Genomic DNA, 23605 nt, shown 5'->3' with positions numbered 1-23605 from the left:
GGGACCATGTTATTAATAAAAGTCAAGACTCTCTTGAGGTTACCCAAAGGTTCTCAAATAGCCTATAGTCGCATGCACATCCCAACATCCAGTTATACAAAAGAGGCACAATCCTTTCACATCAAAATAATGATAAAAATGGAAATACAAATGGACCCTATCCAGCAATTATAATACACACAATGATAAACATCAAAACTTTTGGAAAGGGGCGACCACTCGGTCCCCCCGAACGTATGGCGGAGTGCCTCGATCCCCCCGGGAAGCCATTTTTGGGCGGGAGGCGCGTCTCGGCTGGTATGCCCGAAGCGGCGTAGCCGGGGCGCGTTTTTTCCCGCCCTAGAGTGGGCTGGCCTAGACACCGACGTAGCCAGCCCCGCCCTAGGGGCAGGCAGGGGCGGGTTTTCGCCCGCCCTGAAGACGGATAAAAAGAGACGCAAGACCAGAAGACGTCCTCTTGTTCTTGTGCTCCGAAGCTGCACCTCCTCGCTACACGTGAGCTCGGGACAGAACGAAGAGCCAATTTTGAGCGTTTTGATCTTTTTCTTTGTCTTCTAGATACTTCGTCGGAGAGATGCCCAAGAAAGGCGCAAAGAGAATGATGACTGAGCAGATGGTTCGGGCCCTTGTTAAAGATATGTCCGACATAAAGAAGCGGCTGGCAGAGCGAGACGGTGAGGAGGGATCGGGCCAACCACCGGCTGGAGGGAGACCTAAGAGGCCGAGAAGGGTTCCAGCCGGGGGCGATGTCCCGGCTCCCTCTGCCCCGCTCGAGGTGCCGACCCCGCTACCAATGGAGGGGAATCCAATCCCCGTTGTCATCACCCCGACAACCAACGAAGATATGCCCCCCGAGCTGGCAGCACAGCTAGCAGCATGGTTGGGCGATAGTACTGAGGGCGCCACGGCTGCCGAGGCACAGGCGCTGATAAGGAAGCTGCGTAAGGAAAAGGAAGCAGCCAAGGTGACCGCACCGGTAGCAGTGATAGAAAAGCCACAAGTGGCAGAAGCAGCATCCGGTTCAGGTAAGCGGCCATTGCCGATCGCAAGGGACGAGTCAGCACCCTCTCGTAGAGAAAGACTGGGGCAGCATGTTCCTTTAGCAATAAAAGGAAAGATTTGGGCGGGGGAATACGTGAATATATTCTCCTTGCTTGTCGATCATTATGAGGTAGAGCATGTCAAGAGTCAGAAGGACCTAATGCATCCAAGTGTTTGGCGCGCAAAAATGGCCGCCTTTAAGGTAAATGAGAATATTGGCAACTGGGGCAATGCGTGGGGTATTTTTACATCGATTTTGGGGGAACGTAGGCCCGAGTTGCTTCCCGAATTTCCCATTTATCAATCACGAATTATGGGTTACTCGACAGCGTATCAAGGTAACCATTGGTTCTGTTATGACAATCTGTTCAGGAAAGAAAAGGAGCATAACAAGAGTTTGACTTGGGATTGTTACGATTCTGTGACATGGGATAAAATGAAAGAATCAGGAATGTTAAAAATGCCATTGGTTGGGAGCAATGTTGTTGATTACTCCCGCCAAAATGTGGGGACGCCCTTTCGACCAAGTACGAGCACCGACGATTATTCGAGACCCACAGGCATTACAGGGAGAAAGGGTTTCTGCTTTAATTTCAACAGAGGGAAATGTACCAGGCCTCCGGGATCGTGTAAATTCAAACACAAATGTAGTACTTGTGGGTCGTCCCATCCTGAGTCATCGTGCAGAGCCAGAACGAGTGAGAATGGGGGTAAGGGAGGCGCCAAACAGGTCTAAGATAGTCCGAGGGGCGCCTTTACCAACCCCGATTGATACCTTGGCAATGATTCCCTGGCTCAGCGAATACCCGGATCGTACTTCTGCTGGGGTGCTGCGGAACGGTTTTACACATGGTTTCCGCATCCCGGTGGGGGACTTTCAGGGTGTAGGGACGTGCAAAAATCAACTTTCCGTTTTACAACATACATCTGTAGTGCAAGAGAAGATTCAGAAAGAGGTTAGCCGGGGACGGGTCGCCGGCCCGTTTAGTGTACCCCCGGTACCGGATTTTGTCTGTTCTCCGTTAGGGGTGGTCCCCAAGAAGGACCCAGGTGAGTTTCGTTTGATCCATAATCTGTCTGCTCCACATGGTCTTTCGGTGAACGATGCAATTGATCCAGAAGTTTGTTCGGTGCGATACGCATCGTTTGATGAGGCAGTAGCCATCTTGAATCGCCTGGGGCCCGGGACGTTGATGGCGAAATCAGATATCGAGTCAGCGTTCCGGTTGCTCCCGGTACACCCAGACGACCAGCGTCTTCTGGGATTCGGGTTTCAGGGGTCATTTTACATGGATAGGTGTATGCCAATGGGATGCTCTATATCATGTGCTTATTTTGAGAAATTCAGTACTTTCCTGCAATGGGTGTTCACTAAGAAAACGGGTTTCCGAAATGTAATGCACTACCTTGACGACTTTCTGTTCCTTGGCCCCGCCGGAAATCCCGAATGTGCCCAGGCCTTAGCTGAATTCTGTGTGTTGATGGGTCATTTTGGCGTGCCATTGGCACCGGGTAAAACTATGGGTCCCACGACTGGCCTCGAGTTTTTGGGGATCGAGTTGGACTCAAGGGAGGGGTGTTTCCGTTTACCAGCTAGCAAAGTGTTGAAATTCAGGGCAGCCCTCCAAGTATGTTTAAATGCATCTAAGGTTACACTGCATCAGTTGCAACAATTGGTGGGAAAGTTGAACTTTGCATTGAGGGTGATCCCAATGGCCCGCCCCTTTTCCCGCTCAATTGCCCAAGCGATGGTTGGCCTAAAGGAGGGTCATCATCGCACGAGGTTATCGGCTGAGGTCCGCCAGGACATGCGGATTTGGTTAGCATTTTTGGCGGACTTCAATGGCCGAGTCGTCTGGAATAAGCCAGCCGTGTCCTCCAAAGAGCTTGGGCTATGGACAGATTCAGCAGGAAGCATAGGCTTTGGCGCCATCTTCGGCACAAAATGGTCTGCACAAAGGTGGCCCCCATGGTGGCACGAGAAGGGGCTGACGAGTAATATTGCTTTCCTTGAACTATTCCCCATTCTGGTGGCCCTGAGAACCTGGCCAGAAGGGTTCAGAGATCATTCTGTCGTGTTCTGGTCCGACAATATGACCGTTGTAGAATGCATCAATAGTCAGGCAGCCCGTTGTAAATTGATTTTGAGGCTGCTCAAAGAAATTGTCTTACTGTGTATGCAACTGAACGTGATATTCAGAGCTAAACATGTCCCGGGGGTGATGAATCAGGCTGCTGATGCACTGTCTCGTTTTCACATGCAGGCTTTCTCGGGTTTCCTTCCTTCAGCGGACCCAGAGCCGGCACCCTTCCCCGAAGCTCTCTGGTCTCTCGGTGCCCCGAACTTCGTCACCTCGTGGGAGAGAGTCTAGCACCCAGGACAAGGAAGGCATATGAAGGGGCGTTTCAGGCCTATTTAGCCTTTTTGGGGGCTGAGAGAGGGGGACTTTGGGGTCAGGAAGAGTGGGTAGTACATTTTCTGATGTCCTTACGTAGGGCTGGGAAGTCGGTGGCTACGGCCCAAAGGCATCGTGCCGCCATTTCCTTTGTTGCCAGGGCCCATGGCATCCAGGACCCGACAGCGTCTTTTACAGTACAAAAGGCGCTGCGTGGGTGGCAACGCCTAGAGGGTCGCAGAGTAGACGTAAGACGACCGATAGGTCTAGATAGGTTGTCCCAGTTACTGGCCACACTCCCTAACACATGCTCGTCTCCTTTCGAGACCTGTTTGTTCCGGACTGCATTTACGCTGGCATTTCACGGGGCTATGAGAATAAGTGAGCTGGTTGCAAGGAACAAACAGGATGTGGCGGGGGGCTTGTGCAGGGAACACGTTCAGATCAGGGGCGATGCGATGATTGTCTCCTTTCTCAGGTCCAAGACCGACCAAGATGGGAGGGGGGACTGCACGATCATTCGCAGGACCCCCGGGTCATCCATGTGTCCGGTACAGTGCTTAGAAGATTACCTGGCACGAAGGGTGGCATCATGGGGGGGGACATTGTTGAGGCATGCAGACGCCACCCCGCTGACGAGGTTTCAGTTTCAGCGGGTGCTTGCAATGGCCATTGCCGCAGCGGGCTTGGACCCGGGCGAATTTGGGACCCATTCCTTTCGAATAGGGGCTGCCACTGAAGCTACAGCCAGGGGTCTTAATGTAGAACAAGTGAAACGAGTGGGGCGTTGGTCCTCCAATTGTTATAAGAGGTACGTGCGATTGCACATGTTGTGAAGCTCTAATCATGTACTCACGCTTCTTGTCTTTTGTTTGTTTTCAGTTGCGCAAGCCTACGCGGCAGGGCGGACTGTGCAGTCGACCCAACACCAGGCCAGCGGTCGCACATCACCGGCTGTGAGAAAGGAGGTGTGGGTCGTGGGCCACTCATACGTGAGACGGGCCGCAGACGTATTCAAAGCAGGTGACATGATTCACGTACCTGGGGAATACGGGTACAGAGTGTCCTTCTACGGAAGAGGCGGTCTCTGTATTGACCAGTTTCAAGCATTCTTTGAGGGTTTGTTAGAGCGGATGAGGTCACCGCCGTCCATAGTCATAGTGCATTTGGGGGGCAATGATTTGGTCACCACCGGTAGACAACTTCTCCTGGAGGCTATGCTTTCCACGGTAAGTTGGTTAGCGAGGAGAGTTCCGGGGTGCATAATTGCGTGGTCTCATATGATCCCACGAAAAGTGTGGCGGGGGGCTATCTCGATCCCTGCTTTGAATCATTCTGTTAGAAAACTGAATAACAAAGTGAGTAGGTTGTTCCGTTCCAAGACATTGCATTCGATCTCGCATAGTTGTATTAATGATGACAGTATGTATTTGGGGGATGGTGTGCATTTGTCGAGGGTGGGGAATGAGTTACTCATAGGAGACTTCCTAGCTTGGTTAAAATCGTTAAAACATGACCTTTAGGTAGGAGTTTTGTGGGGGGTCCGGATAGCCGGTCAACTATCCGGACCTGTGGCGGTAAGGTCATGATCGGTGAGCACTAATTGGTAGATCCCTATGAGTGGGCGTCACCCAACACGGATGGGAGCGCTCGGGAGAGGTGGCCATTGGCCCCTCAATGGGGAGGCGGTCCCGTCTAAGGGCGGGTCGCCGGAAGTAAAGGAAAGGCGGTCAAGGCCCCTTCCTTTGTAGGAGGGGTTACAGCCCCCTCCTGGGGAATTTCCCGGGGCCAGTGTCATCTGCGACGGCAGATGCGGTAAGTTGTGTGGGGTGGGGGGAGGTCCACGATACCTTCTAGATACCACACACAAGTCTTCGAACGACCTTTAAATGGCGTCGAGTCTTAAGTGCCCCCGTCAAGTCAAGGGAAATTGTTAGTAGTTGCACTTGAGGTAAGCCTCTGTGCTGTCGCCCCTCCCAAGTGGGAGGGGTAAGTCTGGTTAGGGATCTTGACACCGGTTATGACCTTGCCGTTGGCCCTTAAACGTTAGGATGTACAATTTCAGTGTTTCTAGAGAATGTTTTGTAGGATGCTAGTTCGGCTAGGAGAACCTCTGTATTAGAGAATATGTTAAGGTTAGCCAAACAACGCAATGTGATAATGAAATTGTACATAACATGAAACGTTTAATGTTTTAATTTTTTGTTTTAATAAATACGGCCGGGAGGGTCACTCCCTCCCACATCCAAAAACTTTAAGAACTGTTTCCGGTTTCCCTCCTTTTGGGGATTGTGTTGAGAGGGGGTGGCGGGTATCTCAGCCATATGGAAAGGGGCGACCACTCGGTCCCCCCGAACGTATGGCGGAGTGCCTCGATCCCCCCGGGAAGCCATTTTTGGGCGGGAGGCGCGTCTCGGCTGGTATGCCCGAAGCGGCGTAGCCGGGGCGCGTTTTTTCCCGCCCTAGAGTGGGCTGGCCTAGACACCGACGTAGCCAGCCCCGCCCTAGGGGCAGGCAGGGGCGGGTTTTCGCCCGCCCTGAAGACGGATAAAAAGAGACGCAAGACCAGAAGACGTCCTCTTGTTCTTGTGCTCCGAAGCTGCACCTCCTCGCTACACGTGAGCTCGGGACAGAACGAAGAGCCAATTTTGACCCACCCACCAGCCCCTGAGGACAGCAAGTTGTTGTGCAATAAAGTGAATTTTATAAGTATGTTTTTCCTTTTCGTTTACAGGCTGTGAAAGCATCAGTTTGTGGTTGATCATAATAAAATATGGTGAATATCGTGTAGGTTGTTACGATTAAAATGATTTGATGTAGTGTTGCATTTTAAGCATGTTCTTTCGGTCGTAGCGACCAATGTTTTCATAGGTTTGAGTAAGAATTGTCGTATTTATTTTTGGTAGGCGGTAAGGTCATGATCGGTGAGCACTAATTGGTAGATCCCTATGAGTGGGCGTCACCCAACACGGATGGGAGCGCTCGGGAGAGGTGGCCATTGGCCCCTCAATGGGGAGGCGGTCCCGTCTAAGGGCGGGTCGCCGGAAGTAAAGGAAAGGCGGTCAAGGCCCCTTCCTTTGTAGGAGGGGTTACAGCCCCCTCCTGGGGAATTTCCCGGGGCCAGTGTCATCTGCGACGGCAGATGCGGTAAGTTGTGTGGGGTGGGGGGAGGTCCACGATACCTTCTAGATACCACACACAAGTCTTCGAACGACCTTTAAATGGCGTCGAGTCTTAAGTGCCCCCGTCAAGTCAAGGGAAATTGTTAGTAGTTGCACTTGAGGTAAGCCTCTGTGCTGTCGCCCCTCCCAAGTGGGAGGGGTAAGTCTGGTTAGGGATCTTGACACCGGTTATGACCTTGCCGTTGGCCCTTAAACGTTAGGATGTACAATTTCAGTGTTTCTAGAGAATGTTTTGTAGGATGCTAGTTCGGCTAGGAGAACCTCTGTATTAGAGAATATGTTAAGGTTAGCCAAACAACGCAATGTGATAATGAAATTGTACATAACATGAAACGTTTAATGTTTTAATTTTTTGTTTTAATAAATACGGCCGGGAGGGTCACTCCCTCCCACATCCAAAAACTTTAAGAACTGTTTCCGGTTTCCCTCCTTTTGGGGATTGTGTTGAGAGGGGGTGGCGGGTATCTCAGCCATAATGACAAACATATATTTATTAAAAACTTTTTTCCCCTTAAATTTTTTCTATTTACTATGACAATCCTGCAATCTAATCAAGGTTATAATCATACATTTAAAAACCAAAATACCATGTATATTTTATCCGAGAGTCACAAAAAGTGTAAACATATTTATCACATCATAATTTGGTTATTCCACATGGAATCTATTTCATCAATCTGTTCAAATGTCCATCAACGAAATCATATGTTGGGTATGAACACGTTCATTGGATACAACCGTATGGTTTAAACAAGAGCGTTGACCCGTTTCAGAGGTACTTGATTGATAACAACATCCTTCTTCAAGACACAAGTGATATTTGTCTCTCTTGTACTTAAAAACAATAAAAACCTCATCCACACCTGAGGTATGTTCTATAGCTGTATAGCTTACTTTATATAAATGGGACCACTCAGGACTCAACAGAATTTCATGAAAATCTTCTGTTTCACACGACTGCTGAGCACAGAAGCGACGGCACGGGCTTTCCGGGACCAACACTGTTTAAGAAAAAGTTTCAGGTTTATTCACCTCTTTTCTATATCCGGGTCAGAGGTTTCCTACCCTTACCCCAGAGGAACAAGGACCGCTAAGCGCGCCTATTCATGTTTCAATATTAACAAGGAAGGGTGAATCTCCCATACACGTTATTCCGGTATTGGAGCCATATATATATATATATATATATATATATATATATATATATATATATATATATATATATATATATATATATATATATATATATATATATATATACGCCTTCGTCAGTTACAGGCAGCCGCCATAACGCTGCAAAATATACAAATTATCGCCTCACAAGGTCTCACGGGAATTGTCTTGCCAGGACGCCATATTAACATCAGGCACTACCGGTAACATTAAACAATAAACTAAGATCGGCTCTGTGAACATTTGCGGAGTTTGGGTAAACCCAATTTTCAAGCATGATCGAACTCATAAAAAAGATGTCTGCATGGCGTGGATAAATATAATACATATTACGGGAAACCACAAATTGCATTTAAAATTAAATGTAAAAATACAGAAATCAAATGCTTATGGTTGCAATATTCCCTTTTTGAAGTAAAAAGCTGTTGAAGCCCTCAGATGGGCAAATCAAACAATGTATCCAAAACAGAAGCTATTATATACAATTCAATCTTGAAATTATCAAACTGGTGCTACCCTACCCCGACGCAAATAATGGTATATACAGATATATGTCTAGCTGATATTTACAAAATTCAATGTTACTCAAGGAGAATACTTTTCTCAGTTCATCTCTAGAGCTCTAAATTTCCAAGGTGAGGCAAATAAAAAAAAGGAAGAAAAATATCAATTGATATATACAGTTCATACAGTATTTACAGGTGTACCTTCAATTCCTCTCCAATATTCAGACCCAAAGGAGTTTTTGTTGCCAAATCAATAATGTAGCGAGACTCCAATCTCCTGAGGCGTTTTTGTCGATCTCCTCCTCTGGAGTCTACAGCTACATGGTCTAGACAGAAATAACTGCTGTTGTGATGTGTGTGGAAATGGCGCGCTACTGGGTAACTACTATCATTGTTCTGTATCGCTCTTTGGTGTTCCAAGATACAAATCTTTGCTGGGTGTTTAGTGCTCCTATGTATCTGAGGCCACGTGGGCAACTCAGACAATATACAACATAGGTTGTCAAACAATTCATGAATTTTTTGATCGTCACTGGGTCATTCCTACCGGGCACATGATAGCTGGTGATTTTTCTGCTGTCTGCACATGCCTTGCATTTATTACAGGGATAGAATCCTCCTAAACCCTTAATGCCTCTGCTGACTGGTGCTAAGTGGCTTTGTACCAGTCGATCTTTAAGTGATCTGGTCTTGCGGAAGGTAATGGATGGTTGTGCAGGTATGTCACGACCAATGATAGGGTCGGATTTTAATATGTTCCAATTGGAAAAGATTATTTTCTTCAAGCTCTTTGCAGCATTAGAAAAATTTGTGATGAGCCTGAGATTGGTATTCGAGGCAGACTTGTTTTTTGATGTATCCTTGATTAGATCTGTTCTGTTTCTACCCTGCGCCTTTTTCCACGCTTCACTTAAAACTCTCTCTTTATAGCCACGCTGCCTAAATCTGTTAAGGCTCGCTGCACCTGCTTGATTAAAGTCGCTTGGTCTAGAGCTATTGCGCTTAATGCGTAAAAGTTCCCCATAGGGGATGCTGTTCTTGAGGCTTGTGGGATGACTACTACGTGCATGAAGCACTGAGTTTCCCGCAGTGGGCTTTCTAAAGAGTGCTGTCTGTAGTCTGTTCTCACTGACAAAAATTCTTACATCAAGATAGGTCACTTCAGTGTTGCTACTTTCCCCAGAGAACGTCAAGTTTAAATCATTACTGTTGAGATACCTGATGTATTCCTCAACTGACTCTCTATTGCCCCTCCAGACCAAAAAGAGGTCATCAATGCAGCGCCTCCAAATTATGGTGTTGTCGACCCAATGTTCACAGGAGTCAGACCATGCCGCCCGCTTCTCCCACCAGCCAACGAAAAGGTTCACGTAGCTGGGGGCGAAGCAGGCTCCCATGGCTGTCCCCCGTCTTTGGCGATAGATTTGTCCCTGGAAAATAGAGATGTTATTAAACAGGCAGAAGCGAAGAAAGTCAATTAGCATCTCACTGTGTTCTCTGAATTCATGTGGTCTTTGTTGCAAAATCTGAGTAATGGCGTCTAGGCCTTGTTCATGAGAAATACTCGTATATAGACTGGCTATATCTAGGGTCACCATTAGGAAATCAGGCTCCCACGGACTCCCCTCGATGTACCGTAGGAAGTCTTTGGTGTCTCTTGTGTAGCTGGTAAGTTCCTCCACAAATGGAAACAAATAAAAGTCTATGAACTTGGACATATTTTCCAACAACCCCCCAATTGACGAGATTATTGGACGTCCTGGGGGTTTGGTCTGGTCTTTGTGCACCTTGGGCAGGTGATAAAAGGTGAGTATCCTTGGTTCAGGAACTTGCAAAAATTGAAATTCCTCCACTGACAGCATACCTCTCAGGTGCCATTTACGTGTCAGTGCCTCATATTGCATAATGCTCTCCAAGTAGTCTTTCATAGTGATGGGTACATAATTGTCACGGTGGCTGAGTTGTGAAAGAGCCTCATTACAATAGTTTTTTCGGGTTTGCAACACCACGTTCCCGCCCTTGTTAGAGGGTTTGATTATTGTATTTTTATCGGCTTCCAAGTTCTTTAGTGCATTCCTTTGGGTAAATGTCAAGTTCCATTGTGGTCTAGTGTTTTCCATTGGGTTCTCCCTCAATTTCCTGAGGTCAAGAATGACCCTTTCATGAAACAAATCGATCATATCTATGGTGGTCGGCGGAACAAATTTCGAGACTGGTTTAAATGGACTTGGTTGTCGTTTCCGAGTGACGCTGCGAGGAGATTCGAAGTTGTTGTGTTCTTCTTGGCTGGCTGTAGAGCCTTCTACATTCAGGTCTTCCATGATGACCAAGAGCTCCAACTCATTCTCATTAATGGTGTTCTGACTAGAACTTGTCGGAATCTCCAATGTATTCAAGTTTTTGAGTTTGAAGAATTTATGTAATTTGATTTTCCAGACCAGTTTGAAGACATCAACTCGTGTCTGCACAAACTCAAAGCTGCTAGTAGGGCAAAAAGTCAGTCCCAGCTGTAAGACCGATATTTTCGAGGGTGTCAAGATTTTAGGAGTAAATATATATATTAAAAAAACAGGCATTTTGCTCCATTGTTGGTCAACTGAAACCAAGGTACCTCGTAGAAAGTGGAAGTTACTGCACTTTAAGAAGATTCTCATAAAATTCTGTTGAGCCCTGAGTGGTCCCGTTTACATAAAGTAAGCTATACAGCTATAGAACATACCTCAGGTGTAGATGAGGTTTTTATTGTTTTTAAGTACAAGAGAGACAAATATCACTTTTCACATGCCACATGATCTGGGGGGTCTCCACCAATGTAGATTGCACGTGGTACCTAAGGCACGCAAGGGAGCTGGGCCTCCACAGCCTAGGTGGCTGGGGCTGTGCTCCTGGATTCCTGGATCATGCCTGGTGGGCTTGGAATGTTTACTGACTGACGCCGTACCCCAGGGGAAGAGCAGACTTGGACCCTAAGCCATCTGACCCCTTAGCTTCCCAACTGCGACCCTCTAGTTTCAGCAGCATGACGGAGATTTGCCAATTGTGGTGCCTGCAGGGAGGGCTCTCCGGTTTGTTATGATGACCATAGGGAGGGCCATAACAGATTGGATATTTTGACCTTCCTGGGACCTACCAGGGTCCCTATCGATGGCTGTCTGCTGTCCCCTGGCCATGTGACCGGTGCCACAGGTGGCTGCTGTGCTGCCACGCCCTGTTGGTGCTGGCTGACAGTAGGGCAAGCGCCTCCCTCCGAGGACCAACTCCGTCTGCTTTTCTTGACTCTCTCTGCCTGGCCAGGCTGCTGGTGCTGCATTGCTCCCTTCCCACAGACCAAGGAAGGTTAAGCGGGACCAGACGACAGGTTCCTACATCCTCACCAAGTGCTACGTAGCGCAAAAAGCCACCCATGGCTACCCCCTCCACCAGTGGACCACCTGATGTCGAACTTGGAGATGTGCATGACCCCACGCCCCCATGGGCCCCAACAAGCGGTATGCTATCCTGATGGTGAGTAAGACCTCATGGACTCATTTGGAGGCGAAGGTGGATGCAGTTGTGGAGGATATAAATCTTCTTCCCAGGACCACCGGAAACTGGTGGAGTGGGTCACTCATGCAGAATGTTCCTTGGCAGACCTTCAACCCCAGGCATCGTATCTGCAGAAGAAAATTTGGGACCTGACGGAGCGGGTGCAATTCTTGGAGGTGTGTGTGGAAGACGCACAGGGGCGTGCCCAGCTCAGTAACATAAGGATCATTGGCCTGCTAGAGGGCCATGAGGGCCCAAACATCATACACCACATGGAGTAGTGGTTCATGGAACTGGTGCCAGCCGCCAACCTTACTCGGTTCTTCTCCAATAAGAGAGCACAATACAGGCCTGCGAGATGCCCTCATTGGGCCCCCCGTGGCCCATCATCACCAAACTTGTATATTTTAAAGGCTGCAACACCATCCTCTGGGTGGCACGCCAGGACTCTCCCATTTTCCAAGACAATCATTGCATACTTTTCTTTATGGACTTCACCCGGATTGTCTAGAGAAGATGGGCCTCCTTCCTGAGGGTCAAGTGCAAAATTAGAGACCAAGGATTGAAGTATGCTCTCCTTTTTCCCGCCAAACTGAAGGTGATCCAGGACAATAAGTCCCACTTCTTCATGGAGCCCTTAGAAGCTTATGACTGGCTGGAGGCCACATTCTCTAACTTGACGGACCATGAGGACAGGAGGAGGCCTCCCAGGGAGGGACCCAGATACCACAACCAATCTGGGGATGGTCAACCTGGCAGCCCTTTGGTCCCATGCATGCCGTTCCTGGTGCAAGTCCAGGACGGCTATCTATGCACTCTGGAAGTGGCAGCTTCCAGAGCAGCCATTTCGTTGGGACATGTTTCACAATATATTAGGAAGTCCACCCTCACATTACGGATTTAGCACCCGCCCTGAGTTCAGCAAGTAAGGTGGAATTTTTTTAACAAATTCATAGTGTCTTGCCAAAACTGCCACGTCGCATCTGAGCTGGCATGCTTCTTGCATTTGGTTTCATCAAATGTTTAATTGCAGGATGTGATGGCCAATTGACTGACTCCCTGAGATGTCTTTTAAGTGGATTTTCAACTGTGGCTGAAGCGAGAGCCACCATTCCTGAGGAACAGCATGGCGTATACAATGACATGTTTTCCCTGGCAGACTGTGGGCAACCCATGCTGGGTATGAATTGTGGGAGAGGACTTGAAAAATGCCTTTTGATATGGTGAAAAAAATATATTTCCTCTTCAATCCAGAGGTCCCCTAGAGGGCAACTAGTCCACAGGTATCTCCAGTAAGCGCCATAGAGCTGTGTTGCAGAGTGTTGTAAAAAGAGGGCGTGCCCTCTGAACACCACTCTGCAACACAGCTGCCTGGCGCATACTGGAGGTACCTGGTGGGCTAGTTGGCTCACAGGGAACCTCAGGATTGAAGAGGAATCAATTCCCCAATCGAAAATGCGCCACAGGGCGTGTTTGCACATGATATCCTCAGGCCCCGCCCCCTTCCTTCACTATTAAGCAAAATATTCCAGTAAAATCAGCGGAACTACGAATTCCGATTTACTCACCTGTTATCACAAGAAAAGTCAGTGCTGCATCTTTGAGCGCACTACTGATCCTGAAAAGTAATTCTAACCATACTTACAGTAACTTGAATTTCCTTCTATAGGCTAACATTGACTGGTTTCACTTGGAAATGTGTCTAAGTGCGGAGTTTTGGAACTTTAAAAAATTCCTCTAAAATCAGCCGAACTACGAATTCCGATTTACTCACCTGTTATCAGGAGAGACCTCAGTGCTGCACCTTTCAGCCCACTACTGATCCTGAAAAGTAATTGTAATCGTAGTTACAGTAACTTGAATTTCCTTCCATAGGCTAACATTGACTTGTTTCACTTGGAAATTTTTTTAAGTGTGGAGTTTTGGAACTTAAAAAAATTCTATGAATTCCAATTTACTCAACTGTAATCAGGAGATACCTCAGTGCTGCATCTTTTAGCTCACTACTATTCCTGAAAAGTAAATTTAACTGTACTTACCAGTAACTTGAATTTCCTTCCATAGGATATCATTGCCTGCTATATAAAATATATCTAAATTAAAAAAATAATAAATTAAAAAAATAAATATTACGATTTCAATATTTTTTAAAACATTTTTTCCAATTTATATTAAAAATATGTAATGTAATTAAAAAAAATCTAAAAATAAATACTTTAAAACAATGTAGTAAATTAGTATAAAAAATAAAACAATTAATACATTTAAAAATTATCATTTACAAAACCTTTGAAATTCACTGAAAAAAAACCATAGGTTTTAGCCACGTTATAAACTGAAATAGGTTTCACACATGTTATAGTTAGCTGGACATTTCACTCATACAAAACCATTGAAATTCCCCCGTGATAGTTAGTTCAGCTAACTATAACCCTCGCGCCCGCAATGCACTGCTGATGACGTCACATATTACATCACTCATGACATGGTCAGTGACATCACTCATGACATCACTGATGACATCTCAAATAACATCACTGATGACATCATCCTTGTGAAAGAGTGGCAGACCTCCTCTCACCCTAATATAACCTTTGATACACACATTCAAAAATAGAACCTAACATTTTCAAAAAATGGAGATACCAATACCAGTTAGAACAACCTATTCAGTAATTCCAAAATCTACATACACATCCACTCATTCACCAACAGTTCTATATAGTCACTCATGCATGTACTCAATCATCATATGTACTCATACACCTATACATCCTGTTACACACCTACACTTATACATAGAGTTATTCACACATATACTCACGCATGCAAATAAACTATCAAACATCCATTTACTTGCATATACAGCTCTACACACACCACTACACTTATTTCTACAGAAACGTACACATACTTACTCTCTTAGACAATCAGTTATAGAAACACATACTTATTTATACAGGCACTCTTCCAATCTGTCACTGTCATATATCCTTACGTATATTCATCAATATTCACATATACTAGTTTAAAACATATGTACTTACTCATAAAGACCCTATTGAGGCAGTCATTCATTCACTAACACACCCATACACACACTCATCCACCCATACAGTCCTGCACACATGCTGTCTTCAAAACACATACAAACAGTGAGTCAGTCATTCATGCATCTTTGCGCTAAGTAATACCCCCCACTAAACCATACAGACACTCATTCTGATACAAAAAAAACAACTAATAACCCATATAGACACTCATGTAGCTACTCACTAACCCATGCAGCCACTTACACAAAGTGAGACACTGATAATGATATTTACATATTTAAACATTACTCGCTCATACATGTATTCACTAAGATATACCTAATAAGTCAGTTATACAATCAATTTTACAAAAAAAAACATTTAGACACTTATTTACTCATTTATTCTTCCATCAACCTTTAGATATACATATATAAAAAATATTTATTTTTCAGAAAGACACACATTCACTGGATGATGTCATCAGTAATGTCATTTGAGATGTCATCAGTGATGTCATGAGTGATGTCACTGACCATGTCATGAGTGATGTAATATGTGACGTCATCAGCAGTGCATTGCGGGCGCGCGAGTTATAGTTAGCTGAACTAACTATAACGGGGGAATCTCAATGGTTTTGTATGAGTGAAATGTCCAGCTAACTATGACATGTGTGAAACCTATGGTTTTTTCAGTGAATATATATATATGCACACACACAATATATATATATATATATATATATATATATATATATATATATATATATATATATATATATATATATATATATATATATATATATATATATATATATATATATATATATATATATATATATATATATATTACCTACTGGCGGTCGCCAGTAGGTAGTTATAGTTAGGATTGTTTTCCATAGGAAATCCTCAACATTCTATTTGGAATAACTTTGGCCCTGGTGGATGAGTCTTTGCGAATTTCTCAAAGAAGATGGCTAGGTTCGCTGCACTCCTTCCCTGAAAGTTTGGGGGGGATTGGTCAAGTGGGGGCTGAGATATAAGGGGGGTCCCAAAACGTGTTTTCTCAATGTTATTTTCCATAGGACCTTTAGACTCGGCTACAGTTCGAACGGGTGAATGAATTTATAAGAAATTTGCCAAAACTGTAGTCTTGTTCGCAGATTATGCTTTTTTTGGAATGGTGTAAATCCGTTCAGTAGTTGTTGAGAAAATTAAAGTTAAAGTCAATTATATATCTATAGGCGCGCACACGTGCGCGCACCTAAGCGGCTGCGCGCGCGAGCGGAATTTTGCTGCGTGACGTCTGTTAACGTTCGATTCGAAGGAAATCAGGAAGTTTTGTCCGCCATTTTGTCACTGCGAGTAAATATATTGTTCATTTCAAAGCGTTGAAACATGGAAAGGGGAGAAGGTAGAGATTGTCTTCCTGCGTAGGTTTTCTCGGGGTGTGCAGTAAGGCCCTTAAACGCAAAAAGATATAATTTTTCCCCGAAAAAAAAATACGGGGTGCGCGCACCCGGTCGCGCACACCTATTTACAAGAGTGTGGAAAAGGAGGTAAATCAGAAGTTTGAGTGCTTAGATATAAGGTGGCTCTGAAAAGAGCCCTTGTGTTAATTGAGTGTTTTCTGCATTTATAAGTAAGTACCGATGCAGAGCCTGATGTTGCAGAGGAAGATTCTGTTTCCCTCATTCGTGAAATGAACACCGTCTCTCCTATAGACGTCTTGCATGTGGTAGCGCAAGTTGTTGTGGTAAATAGAACCCATGCTATAATCTCTGAGGAACGCAGAAACAGATTTATTTATATGTCTCCTTGCTTTCTCAAATTGTGCACAATGGTGATTGGACCAATTCCATTTCTGTCTTTGGCATATATTGGAATATACCAAGGCAGATCGAGGAAAAAGTGTCATCAATTGTCGAAAGGTGTCTTTTAGAAGCATTTCCAGACCTACCCCAGTGATTGTGCCTAGATCGTTCCCACCACAGTGCACAATTATAAGGTCTGGTTCTGGGAGATGCATAAAAGTTTTCACCAATGGAATCAATTGGTGACATTTCAATCCTCTTTTGGAAATCCATGTTATGTGTACATTTGGTAAGCTGAGGTTGCAAATTCGTCTGCTTACTGCATATTTTTCACTCCAGTGAATATAACTGTGTCCTATTAGCCAGACCTTCATTTTCAAGGGATTTGTAGTCGTCCTCCGATCGGTTCTGGAAGTGGAATGGTAGTTAGAAGTTGAAATTTTAAATAAAGAAAAAGGAAGAGGCTGGGTGTGGTTAAAAAAATAAAAATGATTGGTTGATTGTAACAAGTGGAGAGTGAACAGGTCAATGTTTATGTTAAACGAAAAGTACTATTGGGTGTGAAAAAACAAGACATGTAACAGAGTTGTGGATTGGCAGGTGTTTCTGGAGGGAAAATAGTCTTCTTAGTTAGCTGTAGAACGTTGAGACATGAACTTTTGACCTGTGCCTTCAGCAAGGTGCAGAATGAGGTGTAACCATGGAAACAGCCGGAGATGGCAGTTGGTGATGGGTTCACTCTTTGGTGCCTCTGCATCTGAGTCTGTTCTCTGGTGGCTGGCGGACAACTGTTTGTTATTGTGGAGATGAAAGGGTGATAAGGAGAGAAATACGACATAGCGTCTGGCCTGTAGAAGCGTGGGAACAGTGATTAACTCTGAGTGAAGCGGAACTGTGTGGGTGCTTAGTAACAGTAAAAAAAAAATGTTAACAGTGGTATAACTGTCTTTACGGTGCGCGACCTACTAAGAAAGAGTTCACGGGCCGTAATTGGCTTGCAGGTTCTAGTATCAGTAAGTGAGGTCGAGAAAAGAAAACATTCAGGACTTTATTTATGAAGGCCTTGCGCCACCGGTGCGTTACTTTTTCCCATTTTAAAAAAATGACGCACTGGCGGCGGAAGGTCTTCATAAATAAGGTCCTCAGTGACTACAGTTAAGGTTATGTGGAACCCATGAATAGTTTTTCAATATGAAATCATTTCAGTTGAGATTCTGGATTAAAAGAGAAACCGTGAATATTTGAAATGTTTATTTAGAAATGTACTGTTTTAAAGGCAAATCATTATGTAATATGAGTACAGAAATTGCAAAAAACACAGTAATTGGTATTGTCAGTAGTACATGGAATACAAACGCTATAGTTGAAGAAAAATGAATATAGTTGGAAAAAAACATTGTACACTCTTATAAGGAAGTATATTATATTTTAATAAATGGAAGAAGGTCTCTGGCCTTTCAGTTTGGGAACGATATATGAAAATGCAAATGGTTATACATCATTACTTTATGAATCAGCTGTCTAACAACACGAAATCATAATGTCCACTGTTAGTAAAGCAAATAGGTCTGTTCTTCAAAAGAAAATATGGAAAAGAACGTGAAGAATATAGAAAACCAAAAGGAAATGAGGACGTCAATGGCTTGTTTGAGAGTTATTGAAGCATTGTTTAGGGAAAATAGGTAGCTTCTGCTTGTAACAGGAAATCAGTTTTATTATTTGAAAACATGTCAGCCATCCAATTGAGAAGATGAAAGGAGCATTCATGATCTGTCATTATTGGAGCGTCTTTTACCATCATAGGGCAGCTCAGTGGGTTTTCGATGTAGCTCTCTGTTAGGAAATCTTGCGCCGCTGCGAATACATTCCAATGACCCAGAACTCCTTGTATCGCTGCAAAGGCCATAAACCCTCCGGAAAGTATGTCAGCTATCCAATGGAAAAGAGTAAAGCAGTACTGATGATCTGTTATAATCGGAGCGTCTTTTACCATCAGAGGGAGCTCGGTGGGTTTTCGATGTAGCTCGCTGTTAGGAAAGAGTTAAGTGTCCATTGTGTAGGCAAAGTATGCAGCAAGTGCCTCTAACATGAAATCATTGTTATCATCTGAAAACATGTCAGCCATCCAATTGAGAAGATGAAAGGAGCATTCATGATCTGTCATTATTGGAGTGTCTTTTACCATCATTGGGCAGCTCGGTGGGTTTTCGATGTAGCTCTCTGTTAGGAAATCTTGCGCCGCTGCAAATATATTCTAATGACCCAGAACTCCTTGTATCGCTGCAAAGGCCATAAACCCTCCGTTGTAACAAAGCTGTTCATGATCAAGTAACGGATTCATGAGGTGATTGTAATTCGGTTCAGGAGGTACCAAATTGCAGAGACATAAATCCAGGGCCCACGTGAAATCACAGCTCAGGCAATGAAATACAGGCTGCACACAGGTGAAATGCGAATATCGAAATGATAATCGATATGAAGTATTCAAAGTCGAGAGTGCTAAGATGCCGTAGTAGTCAAGCATCCTCTGGCGAAATAGTTCTAAGTGGCCCGGCTCGTTGCGAAGGCAGGAGGGACATCCATTTTGAATTTCCCAAGATGGTACAGGAAACGGCGCAGCACTGCCGGTTGTATAGCAACTCCACAGAATTAGGTCGCCGGCTATGCAGTGGAGAGGAGCAGAATGACTTGATAAATTTTCTAGGAGTCTAGTCACTTATATATTGCTTAGTGGTTATTCAAAAAGTAGCTTTTTTTGAACTGGAGGATGCGTTAAAAAATAAGGGAGTGATTTGAGGGAGTTGTAAAGCAAGGTCAATTTTTTTTTACATCAATGCTGTTTTCTGTGAATGTTAGCTTAGTGAAAGATGTGTGTGAGCAGATGCAACGTTCAGTTTTAAATGTGACAATGGCGCTCTTGTTCATGTCTTCCGATTCAAGGTCGGTATTCGCTGCCAAATACAAAGATTAAGAAACGCATGCGTGGGGTACATAGTGTGCATTCTTAAAGGAAAGTAAATGAAGGGTTATTTTTACCGCGTTAGCATTGTCGTTTAAAAAGTTATAGTGATTTCTATTGTATGTGAAGAAAGTGTCACTGATGAAGACTGAAAATAAATCCTTATAAATGATACGGACTGGTGTATTTTAGAAAAGGTTTGTAACATTACATGAATTGTGAAAAAAAAATAATGTAATTGAAAGTGTATGGTTTGAAAATGAAAAGTAGAGGTTTATAGTTCATGTTTTGAAAGCAGTTCTAGAGGGTCAGAAGAAAGTGTATGGTTTGAAAATGAAAAGTAGAGGTTTATAGTTCACGTTTTGAAAGCAGTTCTAGAGGGTCAGATGCATGATAGATTTATTAAAAATAGAACATGTTTTTAAATAGTATTTTGGAAAAAATATGTGTCTTTATGTACTATTTACATTATGTGCCTGTTGCGTATTCTTTAAGTTTTAGTAATCCTGTGTCTTATAAGTTTTCTAGGGGCGGTTTGAGGTTCATGGTGGGTTTGGGCAGGGAGGGTAGGTTGGGGGTTTGTAATAGGGGGTTTGGCTGGGGTGGAGTGCGGAGTTTAGTGAAAAGTGAGGGGGCTGGGAGTTACGGTGTTTGGTAATGGAGCAGAGTCAGAGGACGCCACATTTGTGTTATGGGCTGCCACGGAAATATGTATTTATTCTCAGAGGTTTATTATATTAAGGATATATATTAGCATGGTGGCTCTTGTCGTTTTGTTGTTTTGTGTATGTTTATAATGCTGGCTCTGTAGTTTTTGTTTATGGACCTTATTGCGACACACAGGGGATTTACGTTGCACAGTTGGCGATCAGAGACTTAGGAAATAAAACTTTATAATTGTAAGGGCTGTAAGCGATAGAAATCGCCCGTTCTCGGTGTAAAAAATATCACCGCTATTGGTGGTATTTTCTACGGTGTTAGTACTCGAAGGAGACTAGTAACATATATGTGTAATAAAATTATGTAATAGGCTCAGCATTTTACATTATCTTGGAGAGCAAAAGTTGATTTTACATAGCAATAAGTCTCTTATAATTAAGGGACGGAGTGTATATAGTGCTATTTAGTACTCTGCTATGTGATTGATGTCGAATATTTCATAAGAGGAGGCTTTAAAAGATTTACGATAAACTGGTTTTCTAGGGAAGTGGGTGGAGTGTTCCGTGTAAATTGCAGAATAGAAACTAGTAAGAACCAATTGGAAGTGTTGTTTTAAAGTCACATGACTGCACATGCGTGTCTCGACGCCTGTACGCGATAGGTGGGTGCGCGCACCCGGTCGCGCACTATAAGAAAGCGGCGAGAAAATATCAGCTAATATGCTCTTCAAGCTTGTTTTGGTACAAAGAGTTAGTTCTGAGAAGAAACTTTTTTTTTTTTTTTTTTTTTTGGAAACAAGTGTTATGATGCTTTTTATTTCTTAAAGTTGCGACGACATTTTTCAGTATGTCATACTATCCAAATAAAGTGAAGAAATTTAACTTTTCTTGGAGCATTTATGACTCAATTATTTGTTTAATTAGAGTAAAGCTTTGCTCTCCGTATACAAGAAGTTCTCCACAGTTCGTGCATTTCATGTGCACGTTCGCCAGATATGGTCTCAAGTCCATCTCAGCACTCGATGGAGATACAGGTCGTCCACCGGAAGATGTGTTGATTACTTCTGATGGTAATAGCGTGGCCTCCGTTTTTCTTGTGAAAGGTGGTCGCTCATTTTCATCAGATTCGGAAGATGAATGCGGAACGGTAGCCATTGTATCGAAGTCTTCGGGAAGATGTTCGACGTTGTTGTCTCTTGAGAGTAGAAAAGAAAGTGATGGTAGTGGGTGGAGTGCTGCGTGTAAATTGCAGAATAGAAACTACCAAGAACCAATTAGAAGTGTTGTTTAGAAGTCACATGACTTCACATGGGAGTGTCAGGTCCTGTACGCGATAGAAGGGTGCGCGCACTCGGTCTCGCACTAAAATAAAGCGGCGAAAAAACATCTTATAATATGCTCTTCGAGCATGTTTTGGTGGAAAGAGTTAGTTCTGAAAAGAACTTTTTTTTTTTTTTTTTTTGGGGGGAAAGAAGTGTTATAATGCTTTCGAATTCTTAAAGTTGCTACTACATTTTTCAGTATGTAATAGTTTGAAAATGAAGTGAAGAAATGTATCTTTTCTTGGGGCATTTGTGACTGTCAATTTTGAGTTTAATAAGAACGAGGCTCTGCTCTCCATATAAAAGAATTTCTCCACACTTGTTGCATTTCATATGCACCTTCGCAAGATATGGTCTCAAGTCCATTTCAGCACTCGATGGAGATACAGGTCGTACACCAGAAGATGTGCTGGCCACCTCTGATGGTAATAGCTTGGCCAGGGCTCTTGTCGATGCTTTTGCATAATGCTCAGGATGCCTTTGTTTAACATGCCGCTGCATGGTGTGTGCAGAAAAGGAATATTTTTTATTTGGATTTCCCCTTGAGAGCTCCGAATTGCATATCGTGCAGGTTACTTTTGGCGCATTCACTTTCTTTTGATCTTCAGGATAAGTGAAAAATTGCCAAATGAAAGATTCCTTTTTTCTTCTTAACGGTGGTCGCTCATTTCCTTCAGATTCGGAAGAGGAATCTGGTAGGGAAGCCATTTCAGCAAAGACTTCCGGAAGATGCTCGACGTTGTTGTCTATTGAGAGTAGAAAAGATTGTGAGGAAAGTGGGTGGAGTGCTTCGTGTATATTCCAGAACAGAAACTACTAATAACCAATTGGAAGTTTTGTTTTCAAGTCACGTGACTTTACATGCGCTTCTCAGGACGTGTAGGCGGTGACACTATGTAGTTACGAACGTGATTACATAGTTAGGAACTAGCATTCAAAAAAACTATGAAATTCACTGAAAAAACCATAGGTTTTACACACGTTATAGTTAGGATGTAGCATTTGAAAAACCTATGAAATTCACTGAAAAAACCATAGGTTTGACACCAGTTATAGTTAGCTGGAAATTTTACTGACATAAAACCAATGAAATTCCACGTTATAGTTAGTTGGACTCACTATAACTTGCGCGTGTAATGCACTGCTGATGACATTACATATTACATCACTCATGACATGGTCAGTGACATCACTTATGACACCATCCAGTGAATGTGTGTCTTTCTAAAAAATAAATATGTTTTATATATGTATATGTAAAGGTCGAGGAAAGAATAAATGTTTAAATTATTGTCTTAATGCATGTTTTTTTCAAAAAGAAATGATTGGATAACTGGCTTATTAAGTGTACCTTAGTGAATAAATATATTAGCGAGTAATGTTTAAATATTTAAATATATGTATTAGTGTTTCACTTTGTGAATAACTGGCTGCATGGGTTGATGAGTACCTACATGTGTAGGTATTTGGGTTCTTAGATGTTTTTTTAGTATCAGTATGAGTGTTTCTATGGTTTCATGGGGGTATTACTAATCACATAGATGCATGAATGACTAACTCTCTCTTTGTATGTGTTTAGAAGACACCATATGTGCAGGACTGTATGGGTGGTTGAGTGTGTATAGTTTTATATGCAAATAAATGGGTGTTCAATAGTTTATTTGCATGTGTGAGTATGTGTGTGAGTAACTTTTGGATGATTGTCGGTGTGTAACAGGATGTATAGGTGTATCACTACATATGATGAGTGAGTATATGTATGAGTGACTATATAGAACTGTTGGTGAATGAGAGAATGTGTATATAGATGGTGGAATTACTGAATTGGTTGTTGTAACTGGTATGGGTATGTCCATTTTTTTGAAAATGTTAATTTCTATTTTCCAATATGTGTTTTAAGGGTTACATTACACTTAAAGGAGGTCTGTCATCAGTGATGTCATAAGTGATGTCACTGACCATGTCATGAGTGATGTAATATGTAATGTCATCAGCAG

The 23605-nt window shown here is 43.5% G+C and overlaps 1 protein-coding gene across 1 annotated transcript in view; it reads right to left on the bottom strand.

Moving 5' to 3' along the window:
- LOC147727444 (albumin-like) overlaps positions 1-23605 on the bottom strand; it is a 475469-nt gene that overhangs the window by 135728 nt on the left and 316136 nt on the right. The gene's annotated exons all lie outside the window — the stretch shown is intronic.

The sequence above is a fragment of the Lissotriton vulgaris genome, chromosome 3_1 (genome assembly GCF_964263255.1).
Source record: "Lissotriton vulgaris chromosome 3_1, aLisVul1.2, whole genome shotgun sequence".
Classification (NCBI taxonomy): domain Eukaryota; kingdom Metazoa; phylum Chordata; class Amphibia; order Caudata; family Salamandridae; genus Lissotriton; species Lissotriton vulgaris.
The sequence above is the reverse complement of the archived record's forward strand: the minus strand, read 5'-3'. Positions and strand labels throughout refer to the sequence as shown.